The following is a 24250-nucleotide window of genomic DNA, read 5'->3' as shown; positions in this document are numbered from 1 at the left end:
AAAAAGAAATAATGTTTGCGCGTCGCTGTCGCCTCCGTGGCGCAATTGGTTAGCGCGTTCGGCTGTTAACCGAAAGGTTGGTGGTTCGAGTCCACCCGGGGGCGAGTTAATTTTTTCCAAACCACATTAATTGAATTTATTTATCAGAGCATATCACCATATGTAAAAAATTCCTCGAAAAGAAACATTAATGCAAAATGTAACAATGTTTGGATAAGTAAGGTATAAAAAAATTTAATAAAGGCGAGACAACAATATACTATTTAGATTCTCAAATAATTATTTTTTTTAACATAAGAATTTTAATAAATAGAGTTTGCGGAACCACAAGAATTCGAAAATTTAACGGCTTTACTCTATTGATATAAAATTATATATCTATACTGTTTCTCTTAAATTTAACTGCGGGCACTTTTACTTTATTTCATTTCAACATCATTTTTTAAAAACGCCATAAAATATGCCAAATAAAAAAAGAAAACGACCGCCCCCGGGTGGACTCGAACCACCAACCTTTCGGTTAACAGCCGAACGCGCTAACCGATTGCGCCACGGAGGCTGCTGCGACCGGCCCGTCAAGTGGCAGGTTTAAGAAAGAGTAGTGCAGCTCATTAATTTTTTCTAACTCTGAGTTAAGAGCTATTCACTTTTAAATATGCCTTGTTTGATCCACTAATCATAATTTTATCATCTTATTCAGGAGAAATTCCGAACGCCCTTTGGCATTCAGTTTTGTTCTTCGTACGCAATTGCGCGGGTATTGAATTGCATGACCAAATGTCAATTACCTGAAGTCGAACGAGGTCAATGCAGTAGTTTAATGCACTTTCAGTACGTGTGACATGCAACGGTGGAACTTAAACTAAAGCAGAGCTATCTGACCTCCCGTTCGCTGAAGGCGGCGCCTTTGTTTTAGCGCAAAATTTAATTCTCAAGTGTACCACCCACAAAGCGATACACCCCGAGCACAATCCCTCTAATAACTCACACACAGAACGCACCCAAGCGAGGCGCCGACAAAATGGCGTAAGCATATTGACCCAGAATCCTTGATAAGGTCGTCCCACAGTGGGCAGCAGCTTTTACGAACGGCCCAGCCACGGGCCGACTGGATCCGAACGATATGACCTACTTTCGGTGGATGCTTATATAACCCATCTGAAGCCTGCCCCCTGTCCCAGTCCGATTATCAAATTTTAATTAACCCAACAGGCGAATAAAATACCCGATGAAAGTGCGGAGCTTGGCGGGAAAAAAGCTCAACGAACGGCGAATGCAAAAATTTGGCGTCAGTTGTGCAGATTGAAATCTATTTGTGGCACTCTGAAAATAGGAAAACAGAAGCAGACTTTTATTCGGCCCTCCTCTTTCTTTGCCTCCCCCAAATCCGTGCATTCGACAGAGTTTATTCGCCTTTTGGTTCGTTTCGTTTTGCTTCTGGCATGTTGCACTTGCACTAATTTCGCGGACCGGCTTGTTGTTGCTCTTGCTGTTGTGTGCTCCTCGTGTGTGTGGGTAATCGGACGGACAAGAACGACGGTTGACGACCGGCTGACCGCCGGGCGACGAGGCGATCGAAGGGGGCGCGCTGCGCGCACTGCAAATGATGCATTTCCGCTGAATAAAAAAACAGGAGAATTCCGTTTGGGTTGTATTTTTCTAAAATCACCGGGAAAACTTGGTGTAGCGACCACCACTCATCTGCATTTCCAATTGCCCCAGCCGCCGAGCACAAAGCAGCTGCAATTTATGTGCATAACAATTAGCAGAAAGAAATCAATTTTCAGTTTTGGTCTTGAGCGCTGAGTTAGACTTTGACATCTTGGGATGTTCTAAGTTATAACAATGGGTCCATGAAAAAAAGTTAACTTAATAATTTTATTTTCAAAAAATTAAATTTAGGTACTTTTGAGATTTATTAGTTTATTTTGAAAATTAAGCATAGTAAATATTTGAAAACGAAAAGTCCAGCTTTTACAATAAATCTCCTTCCGGAAAAATTCGGGAGCAGCAATCACCAGGCTCATCTTCAGTTTTATAAATTACAGATGGTTCGTGTCTAATAGTTCGCTTCTAAATGCCGGAAACAATTTTTTAGGGACACAATGTTTATAAATGATTTTTAAATGCACACTAAGTTACTATGTACTACTAAAAGCCAATATCTCTTCTTCACCACTTGATATAAACCTAAACCGCAGTCTTAAGAGGTATAGTAGTCTAACAATTTTAATTAAATGCGCTTCAATGAAATAAGTTAAAATAAGGGTACTGATTTATTGAACGTATTGTGCTGATTAAAAGATTAAAAATGATGGACCACTTTAAACTAAGTTTAATTTCTATAGTAAATCTGTAGATCGTTAATATTAAAAAAGGTTTTATAAACTCTTAACCATTGTGTTTAAGCTTAAAAGCCATTTTTCTTTGACCGTAACATTCTCGTGACTATGATAAACAATTTAAATTTGCATGCCAACATTTTGAAAATATCTGCCCAAACCGAGCTGCATGAATAACCCCAATTCTGAACAATTCAATCTGCGGTTGCCAAAAAATGTTGCGTTTTTTCGGGCGTGTAGTGGGCGCAGCAAATTTTCTTTTAAGAAAATGGCGTTATAGTTTCTTATACCTTGATGTTCAATGTATACAGTACGCCCCTAACGAATTAACGAATTTTTATTCCTGTTTCAAGAGACGTAAAAAACACTATGTCTCAAAGTTGGTGAAGGTATACCTATTTATAAATAAAGAAGTTATACGTTTTTCCATATTTTCTTAGGCAGATAAATGATAACATCGTAAGATCTCCGGGTAATAGCAATCAAACTGTTAGAAAAGTTTTAGTGAGATAGAATTAAAACTTAAGACCATTTTACAATACATGTTACCCGCAGGAGCTCAACCGCTTCTTAGGTTTAGTCAAGAATCGTAAGACCGATTCTCTTATAAACAACTAACCAATGTAGGGAATATGGAGTATTGTTAGTTTAACCACATTTTTTATTTATAATGTCGGATAAAGTGAATTATACATTTTTTTGCGTTTGTAGGGTGAAGCACAATCGTAATTGTATATACATATGTATTTATTATATATATTAACAGCATTGACCTAATTGCACCAACACGTTTCACTAATGTCCGGAACTCGCATTAAAGGTTTGAAACAAATGTATAATAAAATCGTCCTCGAAAACATACAAATATTTTTATTATTCGCTCACCTAATTTTGCATATTTGGTTGTATTCCAGAAATAATCCAGTGATGATTGTTAAGATTTACTTCTCACGGAGTTTATTGCTTTTTAATTATTGTTTTAGAATTAAATAAAACTGAAATCGGCAATCCACAACACTTATTGAACGAAAAAACTAAATTTTTGCATTTAAATAATACATTTTATTCAACCACATTCGTCCCACAGTGCAAATGCATTTTCTACAAGCAGGAAGAGAGAGAGTGAGACTCAGTTAAAATAAAGCACGGGGGTGAGAGAAAGTTGTGGAGAGTGACCGAAAGAGAGAAATAATAGAGATTTCATTTGCAGCGTCCAGACACGTGCATTTCTCGACACTTTTGTTGTTGAAGCAAATCAATTAAAAAAACACAAGACTCAGCAAAAAATTTGAATGAACTTTTGTTTAGCACTATGCACCGAGCACATCGCCGTAATAGGTTTTGGCCACAAAGAGCTATTCATTTCGTTCGCTTAACATTGTCAAAAGAGCCGCGACGGCACTGCTTTCCGTTCTCCCACTCTCTCAGAGGGCCTCTCTCACGCTGAGCGAGTAAACAAGCGCCAACTGCATGGAATGTTTGACAAGGGGGCGGGGGTGAAAGGGGGAACGTGTCACTCGCCACAACAGCAACAACAACAACACTAATATCCAGCACAGCACAATTTTGTGGCTTAAATAACTTATTTTTGCCACGAAATCGACAAAAGTTTTCCCTCAATTGAGTAGAACTTTGTTTTCCGTTTATTTTCAAACGGAATACTAAATATTCGTTCGACTCTGTATCAACACATACTGAGACGGGCAGCCCGTAATTAATCCGAATTTGGTTGCAATCTTTGCGTTGTTCAGCGATTTTCTAGCACGGTCTGCGTGTTTATTTTCGATTTTTCTGCATTTTTCCACCGACAACTGCGCGCGATGTAATGTATTACTCGAAAAACTCTGAAACTAAAACGTCGGCCTCTGCCGCTGCTGTCAGGTGAAGCTCTCTCTCGCTCTCTGGCGGGCCGCTTCACCACCCCCTCTCTTGGCAGACAGCGTGTAATTGTTGCTTTTGCTGCGCAGGCGCTCTTCACACACTTTTTCAGCTTGGCAATGCCGCCCTTTTACTCTCGAGCTCGACTTTTGGTTTTGTGATTTTCTCCGACTTGATTTTGTTGTGTTTTGGCGCTTGGTTTTTTTTTTGACTCTCAAGTTGCGCTCGCTCAACTTTCGCGGCAGCTCAAATCGGTCTGAGCAACAACAACAGCGGTGCAGTAGCCATAGCGGCAGCATTGATGTACAGTGGTTGAAGCTAATGGGTAGTGCTTTGTAAATCCGTTTTTTGATACAATTTTTTTCCTAGTCAAATTATTCAAATAACAATCCATACATGTGATCTGGTTTTAAATCACTTTTTTTCAACTTCAATATTTTATATTTTTTTATACATATGTATACAAAAACAATTTTTTTTAAATCAAACATTAACAAAGAAAAATAAGTAAATAAAAATCGAGTTAAAAAATTTTCTTATGCCCTTAAATATAAACTGCAACATCCAGAATGTTGTGGGTTGTGTATAATTTGTGAAGCAACTAAATGCCGTTCCTTTGTTATTGTAAAAATATTAACTTTTTAATACAAGGATCCCTAATTTTTTCAAAATGAAATGAAGCCTAAAAAGCTTGTAAAAGAGTTATAAAATTGTAAAATGCCCGGTATGTACATACATATACATATGTATATAAATTTAAGCTAGTTTGTACCAACGGAAGTGTGGTAGTATTCTTATTCCGGTGTTGTTCAGTATAAAAGCCGAGTCGATGTAGCTATACTGACAAATTTGGCTATGTATATAAAGAAAATGGGTTGTGAAATGACATTGTGATCCTAAACGTTCATGTAAGGAAAAGCGATTTCAATCTACAAAAACGATAACTGCCATTCGATCGAACTTTGATTTTATTATAACTATTTTGTAGTAAAAAAAAATAATCAAACCAAAAGGCTTCATAAACGCGCATTATCGCAACTGAAAGTCAACAAGATCGAGGGCTCCCTATGCTTACAGTGCTGCAGCTTGGATCCACTGTATGCGCACTTGGCCACACATATGTACATACATTCGTGTTCTTCTTGTTGCTCTGCCGAACTTTTGAGAAACTGAAAAAACTGGTTTCAGTGCTGGGCTTATTGGAGAGTCCGACTTGTTGTTGTTCCTGCTATTCTGTGTTTCTTTTCGCTGTGGCTTTTAAGCTCTACTTGCTGGCTACTGCGCTGCCGATATTTGTTGTTCCTGCTGTTCTTGCTGTTTTTTTGCGCCTGTGACTTTGTAACACACTTTTTGTGTTGATTTCGCTCGCTGCTGACGTCGCTGCCGCTGTGGCTATGTGACTTTTGATTTTAATGCTTTTTTTTGTATTTTTTTCAATGGAATTTTGTTTAATTTTATTTTTTTCCGCTCTTGAATTGTACTGGGCTGCGAGAATTGCACGCACGTCTCCCGTCTTCGGTGTAAGCCGTGGGAATTTGGATATTATTGTCTGATTTCAAGGCAGCTACTGAAAACGGTTGGGTGGGGGTGGTGGTGGCCCTTTACTCTCACGTTCGCCAAACATAACCTCACTCTCGCTATTCACCTAAGCTAATTTGCAATAATCGTCTATTGAACCTATTAGCCGGGGGAATCCAATAAAGCGCATACGGCCCTGTGGGTGTCGTCGCCACCTATTGCCCTTCCCATCCTCGAGAAGAGCGAGAGTCAGCCGGGTGTGTTGGGTGGTCTGAAGGCAGTGTCCACGCCCCAATTGAATGGCAAGACACGCGAGCGGCGAACATGCAAAAGGCAACAAAAATGGTAGCGCAGCGATGACGAAAACGCTGAAAGCAACAACCACAACAACAACAACTGCAAACGCCGACAGCAAGTTGAATGACATAAAGCATCAACTGACCTTCAACTCTGAGACTGAACCTTAGAAAAAATGAATAATTTTACACTCGCGGCTCACACACACATGGCCACATGCAAATGCGAGTGTGAGAGCGCCCATGCAACTTTACAGCCTTACAGCTCGTTAAGTGCCGAGGAGAGATAGCGGGTGTAAAGAGGAAATCGCCAAAAGCACTGAGCCATGGCGAAAATTGCTGTTGCAACCAGACCCCGCTCTCTCGCACACACACACAACGAACTAGTGCACCTCCCTCGAAACTATTCACCCCCGCCAAGCGACTGCAGCAGAGGAAACGAGCAGCCAATTGCGCATGATACGGGGCTAGCCGAGTTGAGCAGAAAATTGAAAAAAATTGTCCGAGTTGAGCAGAAACTCTTTTTGGACATAAAAAATGAACATCCGAGTTGAGCAGAAACGATTTTTGGACATAAAAAATGAACATCCGAGTTGAGCAGAAACGATTTTTGAACATAAAAAATGAACGTCCGAGTTGAGCATAAAACCGATAACGGTAAAAAAAAAAACATCCGAGTTGGGCAAAATCAATGTCAGAGATGCGTCAAAATCATTACTTACTCATATAATTATTACATATTTATTATTCATTTATTTGCAAATAATTATAACTTAATAATCATATATCATATATGATTATTAAGTAATTTTTCTAAAAAAGGTTATGTTTTCTGTTTTTAGTTTTTTTTTTTTAGAAAAATTACTTAATAATCATATAGCATATGTATCAATGCAAAAGTGCGCGCGCACTTATGCTATATGATTATTAAGTAATTTTTCAAAAAAAAAAAAAATAAAACTGAAAACTGAAAAAAGAACCATTTTTTTGAAAAATTAAATTATTTAATTAATAATGATTTTGTGGCATCTCTGACATTGGTTTTTTATGTGGAAAAGGCGTTCATGCGCAACTCGGATGTTTTTGTTTTTTTTTTACCATAATCGGTTTTCTGCTCAACTCGGACGTTCATTTTTTATGTGCAAAAATCGTTTCTGCTCAACTCGGACGTTCATTTTTTATGTCCAAAAATCGTTTCTGCTCAACTCGGAATTTTTTTTTTTACCGTAATCGGCTTTCTGCTCAACTCGGTATCGCCCCATGATACGCTCAACATTCTAGAGGTGGGTGAGTGAGAGTGGGGAGCGATGAATCACGACCAACCTACGGGGGTGATCCCGTCATGTTTATCCGGGAAATAAATAACACAGCCGTCCGGAAGATTGCTCCAATCCGAGCAACTTAATAGTAATAATAGTAAAAATTTGGGTCATACAATCAAAAAGGTAATTTTATTAAAAAGGCGTAATTAAAGAAATATAAATAGGAAGACTTTTAACTATCGATCCATTGATGACAGGCTTAGTGTTAACGATCATTTGGATATCCTGTCAGTTGAAAATTTAGTTAACAAAAATAGTTTTTTGGATAAGCAGCTTAGACTGTCTTGCTGACGGTAAGTAAATTTAAAGCTTAACAACTTTCTCTTTTGAAAGCCACATAAAGTCATAAAGTTTTCCCGAAATCAAAACAAAAAAAGGTTGGATGTTCTTAAGAAATATCCCCGTTTTTTACTTAAATAAAAATACTCTATCGCGTCATGTGGAAAGCCAAATATTTTAAACTAAAGTGTCGCTTCCAGGTTCGACTAAAGCATTTTTTATTGCCCACAGAAAGAATAGTAAAGGCGGATGAAACCCCAAATGGGAAAGCGAATAGAGAAGTCCAAGTACACCCGATTGCGATGACGTAAATGGCCGACTGATGCCGAGAGAAGAGCGAAGCCAAACTACAACTATACTACTATGGAAGATAGCAGAGCAGAGCGGCCTATTTCTCGATGCATGTTTATTTTTGGCAGGGGCGCTGCAGTCGCATTCACTCTCCTTGCTCTGCCCCGCTTTTATTTTCTTTTTGTTTGGGCTTTTTGGTTTTGCTGACTTTTTATTTGTTTTAGGGCGTTGTACAATTGGGCGGATACATCATGTGACGACGGCTGGCAAGGGCCGCGGGGATTGGTGCTGAGTGGTGGGATGCGGTGGCATAAAAAAGTATGGCATTTGCAACAACGTAAATGACGTGAGTTGGTAAGTCAATTCTAGCTACTAAATTGGACTATGTAAGGGGTCCATTAGACTTTACCAATTTACCAATGTTAGTTGTTATTGTGGACAAGAATTTTTAATGTATGTACATATATGTATGCATATATGAATGCATTTAAATTGAAAAATTAAGCGAATGTGCAACAGGCGACCTTCTGAAGAATCTGAAAAGATCCATTTTAAAAACTATTGTCGCTAATACACTTCTCTTTCTCTTTATCCCTAGTAAACAATACATTAATTAATAAAGTTGCACACCCAGAACTATAAATTTGTGATTTTAAAATACATAGGTACTCGAAACATTTTTTAAAAAAGCGAAGCACTTCAAATACCGGCAGCAAACATCATAAATATGTACGTTGGTATTAGTCAGGGGCGTACGCGTGGCAAAATATTTGAAAGTTTTGAAATGCCCCCAAAAATTATTCCTGCGTATGCCCCTGGTTTCAGTTAAGATAACCTTGCATCCCTCAAATTCAATGGCATTTCAGGGCGCAGACATTGCTTATGTTTTATGCATGGTACCCAGACAAAATTAAACCGGATCCTGAAATTTCTTTACTTGACTTTTATTTTTCGATAAGTCGAGCGTTTGACCTGACCTTAGCGGAATGGAGGGATGCAAAGGACGGTCAACTGTTAAAAGTTCAAAGCTTTTAGGCCAAGACACAGGTCGCACAGTGGGGGGAAACGCCCACAAGGCGCAACATGACGATTCACCTTTTGAGCTGTATCCTTGACCCAAACAATGCGGCAACATTATTCTATTCGTCTAGCTAAGTGAAAACTTAAATCAAATTCGCAAAGTGAGCTGGCAATGACCACTGCTACTAGCAGCGAAATCGAGGCAAGAAATCGATACAATTACAACAAAAAGTTTTAGGAAAAAGAGTTCAAATATTTTAAACTCTACACAGAACGAAAATCTCAATAAGAATATGTAAATATATATATATTTTAGATGTAGTGTGAATTTTCTACTGTGTTTTAAACATCATAAAAATAATAAATTCTTTAATAAAACTAATTCATCAAATACCTGAAACTTACAACAATGTTATTTTTTCCCAGAGTTTCTTACACTAGAAACAGGAAAACATCCAAAGGCAGTGGCGGATTTACCATATAGGCAACATAGGCTGCTGCCTAGGGCGGCAAATTTTTAGGGGCGGCAAATTTCGACTGTTAACACTACATAAAATACTACTTTTGAAAATTAGGCTGCAGTCTAGGGCGGCAAAATCAAAACTGCCTAGGGCGGCAAATTGTCTTAATCCGCCCCTGTCCAAAGGTATTTTTTAAAATGTAATATGCTACGATAAATTTTAACCATTGTCATTTTGCCATTTCTGCTTATGTGTCGAAACAGCATTTTACAAAAACTGTACCTTGTTTAATTTTTGCAATACAAGCGCAGTTTTCGAGATATAGCATTATATAATTAACATAGACAATAGCATATATAATTTTGTATTAACAAATAGCAGTCAAAATCTTGATATCGAAGAGGGCTTGAAAAATGATCACATTCAGTCAATTTTTACGGAAAGAAAACAAAAAAAAACTCAAATCGCGTTACAGGCTTATATTGGAAAACAAATTTCGTTAGGAACAACCGGTCCTGTGGCGCAATGGATAACGCGTCTGACTACGGATCAGAAGATTCCAGGTTCGACTCCTGGCAGGATCGCTGGTTTTTTATAAATACTTTTTTTTTATATTTTAACTAAAATTTTAGACAGATTGATGAGTTCAAAGTCACTTTAGTTATTCTCATTATAAATTATTATAAATACACAAATTGATACTTTTACAATAACTGTAAAAACGTATAAGCCAACCTGAGCTAGCTTCCTTTCTGTAAAAATCAAAATATTCTAACTTTACGGTTACCAACTGTAAACCGTATAAAGAGACTTTATATTCCCATGTTTACATTTACAAAAATGTATAATTTTTGTTTCCAAAACTCATTTTGTGTATCTATGTACATATATCATAAAATTAGGGAAAAAAAATTTGGAAAGTCAGCAGAGAGTATTATGAATTAAGTTAGAACTTGTTATGTTAACTATACCTTTGGTTTTTAACTACTATGGAATCTCGAATTAAATCCGATGACTATATCCTATAGCTGCCACAATAAACACCGGAAAATATATATTCTAGCATTAATGTTTTTTATTATATTTTGGGAATATAGAGTTTTATACAGACTCATGAATTTCTATTTTGTTTTAGCGTTTATGTATTTTGTTCGGCAATTTTGATGACTGCAAGGGTATATAAGCTTTCTTTCTAGCTTCTTACAATGTTAGCTTTTTACTTAGGTCTAGTGTGTAGTACTCCTCAAAATTCCTTAAATTGGATTTACATTTTTATTAATTAATTTTAGCTTAAAGAAGTTGGGTCCACGAAATTTAAAATTTTAAATTTGAAAAGTGGAATTGCTTGTCCATTTTTGAGCATGTTTGCCCATCTCTTAGATTTTTTTGACCACCCCCTGTTTCGAATATATGGAATTTCAAAAATGTTCGAAAATCAAACATTTTTCATTTTTCAAATTTTTTTTAACTTTTAGAAAATCTATTGACTACATTTGAGCACCTTCTTAACAAACTGTTTTGTGACAAACTTTTTATACCCTTGCAGAGCAAAAGGGTATTATAATTTCAGTCAGAAATTTGCAACGCAGTGAAGGAGACACCTCAGACCGCATAAAGTATATATATTCTTAATCAGCATCACGATCAGAATCGAATCGGATCGGCCGACTATATAAGATAGCTCCCATACAAGAGAATTCAAAAAAAATTCTCACGCCGTTGTTTTTGATCAGATCGATTTTATTTCTTCCATATGGCGTTTTCTAACAACTATTGAATTTCGGATTAAATTTTATCAAAATCGGATAACTCTTACATATGGCTGCCATAGGAAAGATCAAAAAATATATGTACATACATACATATATGGAAATAATGGATAAAACATTATAAAATCGTTGTTTTCATTCCCACGAGCATGATTTTCAAAATACAGTAGAATCCTGTTATAACGACTCCGCTTATAGTGTCCGTCCGGGTTGTGCGACGAAAACTCGATGGTTTGGTTGGTCCCCATACCACGTTGTATGAAAGGGCCTCCTCTTAAATCGTTTACGAGTTTAGAGACAACTATCTTATCAGAATGAAATTTTTCAGGAAAATTGGAAAATTTAACCGGATATTGCGTCGTGCCGGAAAAAATACAGTGTCATAGTTCAAAACTTAAGCATCAAAACACGCTGTTAGAATTGTATGTATGTATTTGTCAGTGATCGGCACCCTTGCTTGTGTGCGTAGCAGCGACACGAAGGATCTTGCACTGGCACAACTCTCTGTTAGTTTTAGCTGTTGCCTTAACAACGCTGCTGCGAGAGAGAGAGAGTCGAAGTGCAATGCCGACGTCACACTGTGTGTGCAGACCTCATAGTCAATTTCATGAGATGTCCCGTTATATTTCTAGTTTTTTCTGCTTTTTTCCGAGTAAAACTGAATGTTTCAATTTGCCAAATGCAATATGTGCAATAATAAGCTCATTCAGTTTTCAATATTTAGAAAAACCTATGTTTGTGAATTTAATTTATTAAATTTTTCGTTTTAATTAAAAAATTAATTTGATTTATTTTAAAAACCTATAAAAAACACAGCAACCATAAAATAATAAAAAAAAAAAAATTTATTCCTCCTTTTGCTTAGTGCGTCTTCCGGTTATAACGACGAAAAATGGTCAGTCCCTTGGAAGTCGTTATAACCGGATTCTACTGTATGGAGTTTTTAATAACCGTTGAATTGAGAAAAAAATTTCATTAAATCGGACATAGTTATCATATACATAGCTGCCATTGGAAAGATCGAAAAATCTTTATAGAAATAACGGAAATAAAATTGTAACATCGTTGTTTTTCATCAGACAAGCATAATTTTTGGAATACAGAGTTTTTTAACGACTCTTGAATTACTAAATCAATATCATTAAAATCGGACGACTATATCATATAGCTGTCATATGAACAATAGTCGAAAATATTTCAATTTATAGAAAAATCGTCATAGCTTAGCCTTTGTGTATGTTGTTAAACTCTTTGATGTCTGCAAGAGTATACAAGCTTTGGCTTGCCGAAGCTAGCTTTTCTTGTTTGATGATAGTATTAACACTTCATTTAAGTACAATTTAAAAAATAAACGATCCTACGATCCTACGAAGCTAACTTTCTTTCTTGTTTAAGTTTCAGCATATAGTATTTTACAATATAATTAGGTAAATAATGCTTAAGAAAATTATATGTTCCTAGTAAAATGCAATAGACGGTAATCACATTACAATGACGTTAACTATTAGGTTAAGTAAAAATCTTTTTTAATATATTAAACCGTACGAATCCATAAAAAAAGACTAGAAATTGGCATGTGTATCGATTTTATGTTAACACTTAAAATGGATAACGCGTCTGACTACGGATCACAAGATTCCAGGGTCAACTCGTGTAAGGATCGAATTTTTTTTTTTGGAAATATTTGCTTATCACATTTTGATCCATAATTGGAGACATTTTGTTTTTAAATGCTTACAAAATAAGTGCGCCCCCGGGTGGACTCGAACCACCAACCTTTCGGTTAACAGCCGAACGCGCTAACCAATTGCGCCACGGAGGCTTCGGGAGCATTTCAAAGACACAGGTTAGTTCCAGCAGTTACCAAGTTTAACTTGAAAATGATTATTTCATTCAATTTTAGCTTAACTCCACAAATGGATATTCTTTATATTTTGATTTTAAAAATTTAGTCAAAATATTGGAAGCCTCCGTGGCGCAATTGGTTAGCGCGTTCGGCTGTTAACCGAAAGGTTGGTGGTTCGAGTCCACCCGGGGGCGATTGTGTCTTTTTGTTTTCTTTTCTTATATTAAATTATGTTATCTTTGTTCTAACCAGTGGCGTAACTTTAGGGTGGCAGAGGTGGCCAAATGCCACGGGCCCCCGACCCAAGAGGGCCCCGGCTCAAGAAGCTGCTAGCTCAGTATTTTTTGTTCTATGTGTTGTAAGAACCTGTGTATTTTATTTGAATTGATAATATAAACATCAATATTTTAAGTTCTGGATCTATATAAATGTATACAGTGTCGGATAACTACTTAAAGGGTTTATTAAAATGACATCAAAAAAATTTGCCACGGGCCCCAGAGGGTATAGTTACGCCACTGGTTCTAACCTCAAAAAATAGAAACATATCTTACTATTTTGTTTTTAAATGGAGCAACAAAGGTCAATCCAGCTCTAAAACTTGTTCTATCTTGCAGAGAAATCTATTCTCTTCATACTCAGTTTATATCAAATTGCACTTAAAAATTTAACTTTTAAGACGCTAACCTAGCAATAGAAATTTAACACAGTTTTATTCTCGCAAACATTTTTATACCCTTGCAGAGCAAAAGGGTATTATAATTTTGGCCAGAAGTTTGCAACGCAGTGAAGGAGACACCTCAGACCCCATAAAGTATATATATTCTTGATCAGTATCACCATCTGAATCGAAATACGTCTGTCCGTCTGTCCGTTTCTACGCAAACTAGTCTCTCCGTTTTAAAGCTATCTTGCTGAAACTTCACCAAAAGGTGTGTAGTTATTGCACGCAGTATATAAGTCGGAACGGGCCGAATCGGCCGACTATATCGGATAGCTCCCATACCCATACAAGAGATTTAAATACAAAATTCTAACGCCGTTGTTTTTGATCAGATCGACTTGATTTCTTCCACATGGCGTTTTCTAGTTACTATTGAATTTCGGGGTAAATTTTATCGAAATCGGATAACTCTATCATATAGCTTCCATAGGAAAGATCGAAATTTATATATGTATATAAATAATGGAAAAAAATTATAACATCGTTGTTTTTAATCCGTCGAGCATGATTTTCAAAATATGGAGGATTTTAATAACCCTTGAATCGAAAAAAAATTGCATTAAAATCCGACAACGATATATATAGCTGCCGAAAGATCGAAACATCTATATAGAAATAACCGATATAAAATTATAACATCGTTGTTTTTCATCAGACAAGCATGATTTTTGGAATATAGAGTTTTCTTACGACTCCTGAATAACGAATTAAATTTTATAAAAATCGTACGACTATATCATATAGCTTTCATCATTTCATACATTCGATGCTGTTTAGCCTTTATCTATTTTGTTCGACATATGTATTTGATGACTGCAAGGACATATAAGTTTCGGCTTGCCAAAGCTAGCTTCCTTTCTTGTTTACTATGAAAAACGCTAAGAACCAGGTGGACCATGAAGTATCTGATAAACAAAAATATATTAACTAAAAGCAAAGTTTTATACTTACTAGTTACAGGCTCTAAAAAAGTGTTCCACAAAATAAAAAAAATTTAAAATAATTATTTTAAAAAAAGTTAGGACAACAAAATTTTGGAATAGGAGTAACAAATCTAAAAAAACTAATGAAAATAAAATCGTTGATTTTTTATATTATGCAACTAGATTGGAATATCGATTCTTTAATTATTGAAGCTTAATAGAGAAATCATAATACGGTCAATGTTCTAAAAAATTCAAACTCTTAGATCTATATTTAATTTTTGTTTTTTTCTAGTTGAAAATTAATGGAAATTCGACAAAACTTGAGTGGTACTATATAGAACACCTTGTTATTGAATGGTTTAGGCTAACAATAGGGGAAAATCTAGTTAGTTGTTTTAAACATAAATTGTTTATCGATTAACCTACAAAAATATTAGTTTTATACTTAGAGCCAAATAAATAAGTGGTAATTGGGAATTTCGGTTATCTTAAGATTATTTTTGCAAGCAAGTTTTTAATTAATTTAAAACTTTTACAAATATTTTTTTCTTATTTTAAACTTTCCAAAGAGCCATTTCAGTTTTTTAACTTTGCAGAAATATTTGCATATTCTTGGTGCGCATTCTGACAATAAAGCAAAGACGCAATGATGATTATTTGACACCGACGCGGCAAGTGCCTCCGTGGCGCAATCGGTTAGCGCGTTCGGCTGTTAACCGAAAGGTTGGTGGTTCGAGTCCACCCGGGGGCGAGCTGATTTTTTTTAGCTTCTGTCGTCTATTACACGAGGCTCTTTTGGGTTTGGTTGTCAGCCGAGTTACAATTGCGAATTTGATATGATGGACTCTTACGAGACTTACAACTTAGAAATTTTGGGTATAACAGCAATGCAATTAGAGAAACTGACTCTCTTAAAAAAAAATTGTTAAATAAATGTGCAGCTAAATGTTGTTTTTGATTTTCAAACAACTTACGTTTTAGCCGACGTTCATGTCACTACTAAAACAAGGTAAGCATTTGACATTAAGATTGCATGTGCCTCCGTGGCGCAATCGGTTAGCGCGTTCGGCTGTTAACCGAAAGGTTGGTGGTTCGAGTCCACCCGGGGGCGTGTAATTATTTTTGCATATTTATAAACAATTGAATACGAAAGAATGGTTTGCTTTCGATTAAATACAAAAAATTTGCAAAATGTTTTTTTTCTTCATATATATTTTATTTTCAAACCAAGTAAAATAAACATAATCCGCCCAACGTGGGGCTCGAACCCACGACCCTGAGATTAAGAGTCTCATGCTCTACCGACTGAGCTAGCCGGGCAACGTGGTGCACTAAAAAAAAAAATTGTATGCCAAATTGTGCACTGAAAATTTTTAGGGTTAAAACACTCGGGGCCAAGTGCACTTAAAGTTCTTCACCCCAACAATTTTTCACGTAATATCTAAATAAGATACATATTAAGAAACAAGTTACTTGTAAGAGCAATTTATTACTTACGTTCATCAATATAAAGTTGAACAAAAAACATTTTCATCCTTTTTTCATTTAATCATTTATTTGCAGATGAAAAGTCCTGTAACCATATTTAAGAATTAAAAGCTGATCCTGTATTACACATAAAAAATAAGTATTAAAAAGAAAATTTTGCGTATTTGAGGCCAACAAGATATGGTGTCTCTCCTAACTGTGCTTTTGTAGCTGATGGATAATGCCCGGCTAGCTCAGTCGGTAGAGCATGAGACTCTTAATCTCAGGGTCGTGGGTTCGAGCCCCACGTTGGGCGCTTTTTTGCTTACAATTTAATGCCGATTTTCCTCAATATCTAACTTTTCTCTATAACTAGTAGGAATTTAGTCTTTTCATTTTTGTAGGCCTACCCCAAGCGATTTGGCCTTGCCTTATGCAGTCATTGTACTGCGTGTACATCTTTTTACATGTGTACGTAGAAGCGAATATGTTCTTAAGCATGTGTTTTGTGGTGGACAACATAATCCCGGATGGGCCTTGTGTAGGAAATCGAATTGGGTAGGTATATGCCGCATTACCAAAAAATGTTTTCAAAAATCTGAAAAACAACAAACTTTTTTCATTTTTTTAATTTCTTTTAAGCATCATAACCTTAAATAAAATACAAAAATGCTAATGTGTGTTAAATGAAAAAAAAAAATCATTATCATAGATGGTCACGTCACATATGTATGTACGAAATATAGAAACAAAGTATTAATTTTTTCGTTTCAAGTAATTTTTAACTTGTGCTTAATCCATTCACAACGAAAAGCCATGCAGTCTGGGTTGTAGGGCATAATAAACCGTCTGCTGGGCTGATTAGTTGCAGAGTCGTCACGACACCCTTCCTTCCTCCAGCGCTGCAGCACTGACTGGTGTGTGTTTTTCTTTTGTTTCCTTTCGCACATTGTATCGTTTTAATATTTTATAGCAAATTACTTGGTCGAGGCAGAGCGGGAAGCCAAGTCGTATTGTAAAGCTCCGCCCCTTAGGGTCCTTGCTGCTTATATCTCCTTGCATTGAGGTAGGCGTATTATTTTATACATCATATCCATTAGAAAACAGTAAACTGGGCTAGGACCAGACAATGGGTTCCGCCGAGCAACCCAGAAAACAATTACCCAGCTCAGGACCATAGAGTCAGAGGAAGTTGATAGGGACAACAACAACAGATAATACAAGAAACACGGGGGAGCGGCACTCCAAAAAGTGTCTAGAGTCTAGAAAAATCGTTTAATAAAGCGATGTATGCGCTATCACGTGTGTACGTTTACCAGAAATTGGGTTCTTTTGACGGTTACAAATACATTGCCCGGCTAGCTCAGTCGGTAGAGCATGAGACTCTTAATCTCAGGGTCGTGGGTTCGAGCCCCACGTTGGGCGAAAAACTCCTTTTTCCTTTATTTTTTCTTACCGCAGCAAATGAGACATATAAGATTATAAATCAAGAAAGGAAACTAGCTTCGATGAACTAAAGCCTATATGCCCTTGCGGCTATAACTAAAAAAACAACTTCACAAAAATGTATGGAAAAAAATATTTTTCGTATTGTTACTTTAATCCATACAACAATTGCGATAAAGTGTATTGTGTCGATTTTCATTATTTTTCTTATTCCTAGGGCAGGCATATGATATAGTATTCCGATATTAAACATTATTAGTCTACCTTTGTTTACCAACATTAAAGTTTTAAAGATTTTTGTATTAAATTGTTGTATTAAATTTTTGTATTAAATTTTTGTGTACAATTTTTGTATTAAATTTTTGTATTAAATTTTTGTATTACATTTGGGTAATATAAAACTGTTTGTGTATTTTTTATTTGCATTAATGTATTGTTATATTAATATATGTATATATTTTTCTACCTTTTCTATGAATGTTATCCGATTTTAAGAATTCGTTTTGAAATTTAAGGGCCGCAAAAAACAGTGGCGGTAATTATTTTTGCCATTCTTTTTTAGATCTTTCCTATAAGAGCAAAGTGATATAATCGTTTCAGTAATGCTGTCTGTATGGAAATCAAGGTCTTTGGAGCGGATGATTATAGTGATATATACTTAAAGAATCAAGATTTCAAAAAGTTGTCACACCTATTGAAATCGTTAATTTGAGCAACTTTGTCGAACCCGTTTGTTTTATTTTTTTCGCACCTCATGCAGTTTTTTTTTACCTGTACATGCTATAACAGTCTTAACGACAAGTAATAACATTTTTATTCTGTTAACAAATTAAATCAATATGCTTAAGTTACTTTAAATTGTAATTAGTCAGTTTAAGTTGCAATTAAAAACAGTTTTTTTTAGGATCTGAGATGAATTCCTTCCTCTTTGTTTGATCTTATTATTAGACAAAATAGCGATCATTACCACCATTTGCACTCCAACCATTTTACTCTGTGACATCGCACAGCCCGGCTAGCTCAGTCGGTAGAGCATGAGACTCTTAATCTCAGGGTCGTGGGTTCGAGCCCCACGTTGGGCGAAAGTTTTTTGCCTTACAATTTACATCTAATTTTATTTTTTATTTTTGTTTTATTCAAACTTAGAATTCACATTTTTTATGGACCGAACAATTTCTTATATATAATGTTTTTTATAATATAAAAAATATTTGTATAGAATCTTTCAAAAAATCCTGGAAAAAATGCGATATCAAGGCCCATTAGCTCAGTTGGTTAGAGCGTCGTGCTAATAACGCGAAGGTCGCGGGTTCGATCCCCTCATGGGCCACTGTAAACTATTTTGCAGTGTAAAATTAATTAATGATTTACCAGGAAAATGTTAGATGCAAAAATAAATTTGGATAGTTTTTATTTTAATTTTTGTTGTGTTTCTTTTCGTTTAGTACAGGGAAATCTGTGGTCCCAGCACATTGATTTTAAGACTGAACTGGCAACCAGTGCACAGTGGTCGGTCCTGTATGGAGAAGGCTGCCAAAAATACTTCCAGTAGGAATATCGAGTTGAAATTTTTTTTGTAGGTATATAATAGCGTATGAATGTTATATTTTAAGTATCAGCACCATTAACGCCAAATATATCCGCTACCATCGTGTTTACCATAAAATGTTAAAAATTTGACTCCCAAATGCATACTAGACTTTTTTTTAAGCGTAACTGACAAAAATTATATTTATTAAACACTTAATTTTGGTTAAATAATTAACAAAAGTTAACAAAAAACGATGATTTACATAAATTTAAAGTAATTTAAAAGTAATATAAAAAATTTTTTTTAATATATATTAGAAATGGTTACTCTAGAAAATCAAAAACTGATGAAAAAGGAACGATGTACTCTTCTTCTTCAACAGATTCTGAACGGATTCGCAGCTATTCGCAGCTGATTTTCACAAATAATACTAATTAAATATTGATTAAAATTAAAAAAAATTTCATTATTGACCAGTTTTGGGAACACAACTTTTACCTTTGCAGAATATTGATGTTTAGTTCTGCAGAACTTGTAAAATTGCGGTGGATAAACAATTATTGTCACAGTCACATATAGCATGCAAAATTAATAAAAATTATAAAAACACAATCTACAAACCTTCAACTTTAATATTCATTTCACTTTCGGATATTAAACGATTGTTTTATATTTTTTTTTAATTATTAACTTCACGTTTTCAAAAGACATGCGCACGCTTTCAGTTGATCGCTGGGTTTGCGCGCTCACTTTGCGCCCCAATTTCTCCGCGAATATGTGGAGCAAGACATAACTAATACTTGCTTTTAAAGCCTTGTTCTATTGATAAACAGATGCGCCAAACTTGAAATCAAAATTCCAAAATTGAATTGCAGTGGTAAAATGTTTCTTTTTTCGGTTAGAGTATGTGATTTCGAGGGCTAACGTAAATTTAAAAAAGACTACTGCCGAAACAAAAACAGTATTATGGCCCATGAGGGGATCGAACCCGCGACCTTCGCGTTATTAGCACGACGCTCTAACCAACTGAGCTAATGGGCCAAGATGCCAATTTTTATACCCTTGCAGAGAGTATTTTAATTTTAGCTAGAAGTTTGCATCGCATTGAAATAGACATTTCAAACTCCATAAAGTATGTCTTTATTTTTGATCAGCATACCCATCTGAACTGATCTAGACATGTACGTCTGACCTTCTATCCGTCGGTCCGTCTGTCTGCTTCTATGCAAACTACTCACTTAGTTACAGAAAATAGCAATAAAACTACATCAAATTTATGGAACTAAAATTATAACTGCAAAATTTTTTGCTATAAAGTTTTCTAACGACTGTTGAATTTCGAAATAAAAATCATGAAAATCGGCCGATTATATCATAAACCTGTCATAGGAACAATTAGAAAATGAATTGGAATTTGTCATAGTTTCGATGTTATTTAGCCTTTATTTCTTTTGCTTGACATTTGTAATGCCCTTGTGATGCAAGGGTATATAAACTTCGGCTCGCCGTAGATAGTTTCCTTTCTTGTTTTTTCCAAACAAACATGTTTTATTTTTTCAAAAAATAGTAATATGTACTAACTTATTTATATTTTTCGTGAAACATAAACAAAAAGAGCTCCCCACAAAAAATATAAAATTCTGCGTAAGAATTATAAACGTTTTATAGGTTTTTGTTAAAAAAACTAATCTGTAAAAAGAAAATGGCCCATGAGGGGATCGAACCCGCGACCTTCGCGTTATTAGCACGACGCTCTAACCAACTGAGCTAATGGGCCTTGATGTCGCCATTTTGTTGCCAGGAATTTTTGAAAGGCTCCATGAAAATATTTTTTATAACAGTACATAATAAAAAAGACAGGAAAAAGAAAAAGATGGCCCATGAGGGGATCGAACCCGCGACCTTCGCGTTATTAGCACGACGCTCTAACCAACTGAGCTAATGGGCCCACACAGTACTCTCCAATACAGTTCGTGACAGGTCATGGTAAGATTAGAGTCTCCCAAAACATACCTCAAAATTTGTTTGATATCTTCACATGTTACTTAACATCTTAATATTGCACGGTTGTTAGATCGCAGACTCTTGTGTGTTTTAACTGAAATTCAGAAGAAAAAAGTTTGGTTTTAATAAGCAAATCAAGCATTTGCCACTAAGAAAATGCATCAATGAAATATGTTCTCACACACGACACAATACGGAGGATGAGAGAATTAATGAAGAAGTAAAACAGAAGATAATGAGAGGAATGTATGCCGCGTTTAAAAAAAAAAAACGATATGGGGACCCTGTGGTGGAACGAACCGACGCAATATCTTTTCAGTGGTGTAGGTTAGGGCGAACAGCCCCCCACTCGCACACTCACACACTCATACATTGGGGGTGGGGTGTAGAACTTCAATAGGCCGTCCCGTTCCGTCCGGTCCAACAACTTGCAATTGTCGAAGAATGAGCGTAGAAACAGGCAGACGGCGCAAATGGCTGCAAGAGATGGAAAGCTAAAGTGCTGCAGAACTGCAACGAAGCAGTGGCAGCGACAGAGAGGCGGATGGCGGATGGCGGACGGGCATGCATTCAGTCTGATGTCAGGGGCATGAAGTTGCAATGAAAATGAAATTGCATGCAGCCCGAAGACAGCCGGGATATTTATACAAGTCTGCATCGGTGAGTGCCGCGCATTATATTTAGTTGCTAGTGTCTGGTTCGACTACATTCTATGTGGCAGTTTTTAGATATGTATCTGCGAGATACATTTCAGACAGGCAAAGCGCACATCGAAAACTCTGCTTCAGCACCATTTTCTGCGCTATTTTCGCTTTCAACGAATGTCCGTTGAAGAGTCTGATGGCAAAATTGCAACCCAAAATGGACGACGATGCCAGACTCGTTTTCAGATTCCCACTCTGCAGGTTAGTGGAACCAAAAAGACTATGAGAATCTCACCAAACCAAAAGAGTCCAATCTTATTAGACGTCTCAGATACAAATCGATTGGGAGAAAACAATATTGTATAATTGTTTGTTTTTGTTTGTTTAGTTTGTGTTTTGGTTAAATTAATATAGATGTATCCAAATGGTAAATCAATTAAAATAAGAAAGTTAGCTAGCTTCGGCGAGCCAAAGCTTACATATGTCCTTGTAGGTGGAACTTAAATATATATTTCAGCTAACTAGACTCATTAGAACTCAAAAATATCAAGATTTTCCTATGTTAGTTCTTTCCTTAAGGGGCACAACTAGTGTGACATTTCAAAAAAATCTTTTTTTTTTTTCTTTCATATTTCGGTAGATTACACCTTTAAAAATAACATATTAAAATTTCAAATCGATATCTTAAATAGTTTTTGAGTTATAGCAATTTTAAGAGCAGCCGCTCCTATAGCAGTGAATACGATCATTTTATCTTTAAACGCGTTTTTCTCGAAACTTCATTTTCCGAATTTGCTGCAGTGATAACTCAAAAACTAATGATCCGATCACTATCAATTTTTTTTTAGATGTTCTATATATAGTCCTCCCTACAATGACCTATCGGTTTTTTGATCCGATCAAAAATCGAATTTTGGCAGGCCAAAAACGACCAAAATTTTGGTTAAAATTTGATTTTTTTTTTTTACAACGCTGCCATTTTGTCAATTTTTGATATTTTTTTTTTATCGTAGGTCATTGTATGGACAATATCATCTAGTTTAACGAGAATTTTTCATTTTTTGATTTCATCCACGGAGAAGGCCGGAATCACTGCAGCAGTTGAGGCACTTTTTTTTTAGCGCCGTTGGAGATCGGCTCTAGCTTAAAAAATATTTAATTTTTTTCTTTAAAAATTTTTCTATATATTCTTCAAACATGTAGAAATATATTCTGAAAATTTGAAAAGAATTGATCAAGTAGTTTTTTTTATAAAAATTCCCAAAAATCACCATTTTTTTAGGCCGTCACACTAGTTGTGCCCCTTAAAACGCCAGGGAAAAGTGTTATCGTAAGGTACTTCTCAAGTTTTGCTATTCAACGGATTTCTTAATGTAAAGCAGAATGCGTGAATGCTTGAATGCTCGAAGCTATTAAGATTTGTCCATTATCTTCTATAATTTATTCTTTGACAGCCATATGATATGGCCTTTCGATTTTCTTAAATAAATATGTAATTGTGATTTAAGGGTCGTTTGAAATCTCAACAATATAGAATAACAATTTGTTAGTTTTTTTTATTATAAATGTTCTTTTTTATGGGTTATTATTATTTAAAAACTCCTCAATTATAAAAAAAATGTTGAACAAACATAAAAGGTTGGGTCTTTTAAAATAAAAAGTACACATAAATGTATTTGTTAGTTTCTTTAGGTAAATTTATTTCAAGAACAAATTTTTACAAAAAGTTTTAAAAAAATGTTTTTTATTTTAATTTTCATAGATGAACTTTTAAAAGTTTTTGTTTCGTCTGTCTGTACATGGCACCAGAAATCAATAATTTTGTTGGTTTCTATAAAGTTCTAGCAAATATACATACATATGTACATATGTATAACTTTAGCGAATCAGACTTAACTCCCTAACAAGATATGTACTTTAAGTTTACCCCTTCGTTGCATTAGGTTAAATCTTTCCAAAACTACAGACTATTTTCCACCTGAGCAAACCTCTAACTCTTTGCTTTTCCATGTTCCCCGCGATGTTCCGATGGTAGTAGACCTGCATTAACAACATGGCCTGAGTCGCTAAACAAGTCTTCTGCGGAGGCCTACAAACACACATAGGGAAGGAGAAGAGAATAAAGCGAGAGAGAACCCCAAGCACACACCACTACACGTAAGCCCGCATGTAAATGGGGAGCAGAAACGGCAGCTAAACAAACGGCAACAACAAGAACAACGCAGACAACTATGGCCACAAAATAACAATACTAAAAAGAAAAATGGAAATAACAACGACGTCGGCGTCTGCTTGCCCCAATCTTTAGGCTTTCGTTATTACGCTTTGACTTCTCTTTCGGGGCTCCAGCCGAAGCAGACGATGAAAACAAAAAAGCATGTAAAAACAGAATAGGCGAAGCGCCGAAGAGAGCGAGAATTTCTGCAAACGACAAAGATGCGGAGCAGACGAATGTTTTTCCGTTGATTTCAGACAATAAAGTTGCA

At 35.7% G+C, this 24250-nt stretch overlaps 1 protein-coding gene, 1 long non-coding RNA gene and 15 other non-coding genes across 20 annotated transcripts in view; 10 read left to right on the top strand and 7 right to left on the bottom strand.

Moving 5' to 3' along the window:
* LOC108089654 (ecdysone receptor) overlaps positions 1-24250 on the bottom strand; it is a 91083-nt gene that overhangs the window by 66551 nt on the left and 282 nt on the right. Inside the window, exons 1-2 of one of the 3 annotated variants that reach the window (XM_017188024.2) lie at positions 4038-4194; positions 3228-3443 (exon numbers count right to left, since the gene is read on the bottom strand). The gene's annotated coding sequence lies outside the window, so the exon portion shown is untranslated. Of the gene's footprint in view, positions 1-3227; positions 3999-4037; positions 4195-21129; positions 21215-24250 lie in introns of those variants that run through there. The other 2 variants (XM_017188025.1, XM_017188023.2) reach the window with 2 other exon arrangements.
* Trnan-guu lies at positions 31-104 on the top strand. Its single transcript has one exon. It is a non-coding gene; the product is annotated as a tRNA-Asn (tRNA).
* Positions 486-559, bottom strand: Trnan-guu. Its single transcript has one exon. It is a non-coding gene; the product is annotated as a tRNA-Asn (tRNA).
* Positions 7417-24250, top strand: LOC108089656. 2 transcript variants are annotated; one of them, XR_006245466.1, is made up of 3 exons: positions 7417-7649; positions 7867-8280; positions 23803-24250. It is a non-coding gene; the product is annotated as an uncharacterized LOC108089656 (long non-coding RNA). The 2 variants fall into 2 exon arrangements; XR_001771289.1 differs by having other exon boundaries at positions 7423-7649; positions 23800-24250.
* On the top strand, positions 9919-9991 carry Trnar-acg. Its single transcript has one exon. It is a non-coding gene; the product is annotated as a tRNA-Arg (tRNA).
* On the bottom strand, positions 12925-12998 carry Trnan-guu. The gene has a single exon. It is a non-coding gene; the product is annotated as a tRNA-Asn (tRNA).
* Positions 13143-13216, top strand: Trnan-guu. Its single transcript has one exon. It is a non-coding gene; the product is annotated as a tRNA-Asn (tRNA).
* Trnan-guu lies at positions 15350-15423 on the top strand. The gene has a single exon. It is a non-coding gene; the product is annotated as a tRNA-Asn (tRNA).
* Positions 15710-15783, top strand: Trnan-guu. The gene has a single exon. It is a non-coding gene; the product is annotated as a tRNA-Asn (tRNA).
* On the bottom strand, positions 15920-15992 carry Trnak-cuu. The gene has a single exon. It is a non-coding gene; the product is annotated as a tRNA-Lys (tRNA).
* Trnak-cuu lies at positions 16383-16455 on the top strand. Its single transcript has one exon. It is a non-coding gene; the product is annotated as a tRNA-Lys (tRNA).
* Positions 17492-17564, top strand: Trnak-cuu. Its single transcript has one exon. It is a non-coding gene; the product is annotated as a tRNA-Lys (tRNA).
* Trnak-cuu lies at positions 18595-18667 on the top strand. Its single transcript has one exon. It is a non-coding gene; the product is annotated as a tRNA-Lys (tRNA).
* Positions 18842-18915, top strand: Trnai-aau. Its single transcript has one exon. It is a non-coding gene; the product is annotated as a tRNA-Ile (tRNA).
* Positions 20084-20157, bottom strand: Trnai-aau. The gene has a single exon. It is a non-coding gene; the product is annotated as a tRNA-Ile (tRNA).
* Trnai-aau lies at positions 20820-20893 on the bottom strand. The gene has a single exon. It is a non-coding gene; the product is annotated as a tRNA-Ile (tRNA).
* On the bottom strand, positions 20991-21064 carry Trnai-aau. Its single transcript has one exon. It is a non-coding gene; the product is annotated as a tRNA-Ile (tRNA).

Source organism: Drosophila ficusphila, unplaced genomic scaffold, assembly GCF_018152265.1.
Source record: "Drosophila ficusphila isolate 14025-0441.05 unplaced genomic scaffold, ASM1815226v1 contig_414, whole genome shotgun sequence".
Classification (NCBI taxonomy): domain Eukaryota; kingdom Metazoa; phylum Arthropoda; class Insecta; order Diptera; family Drosophilidae; genus Drosophila; species Drosophila ficusphila.
Note: the sequence above shows the minus strand (reverse complement) of the source record. Positions and strands in the feature narration are given on the sequence as shown.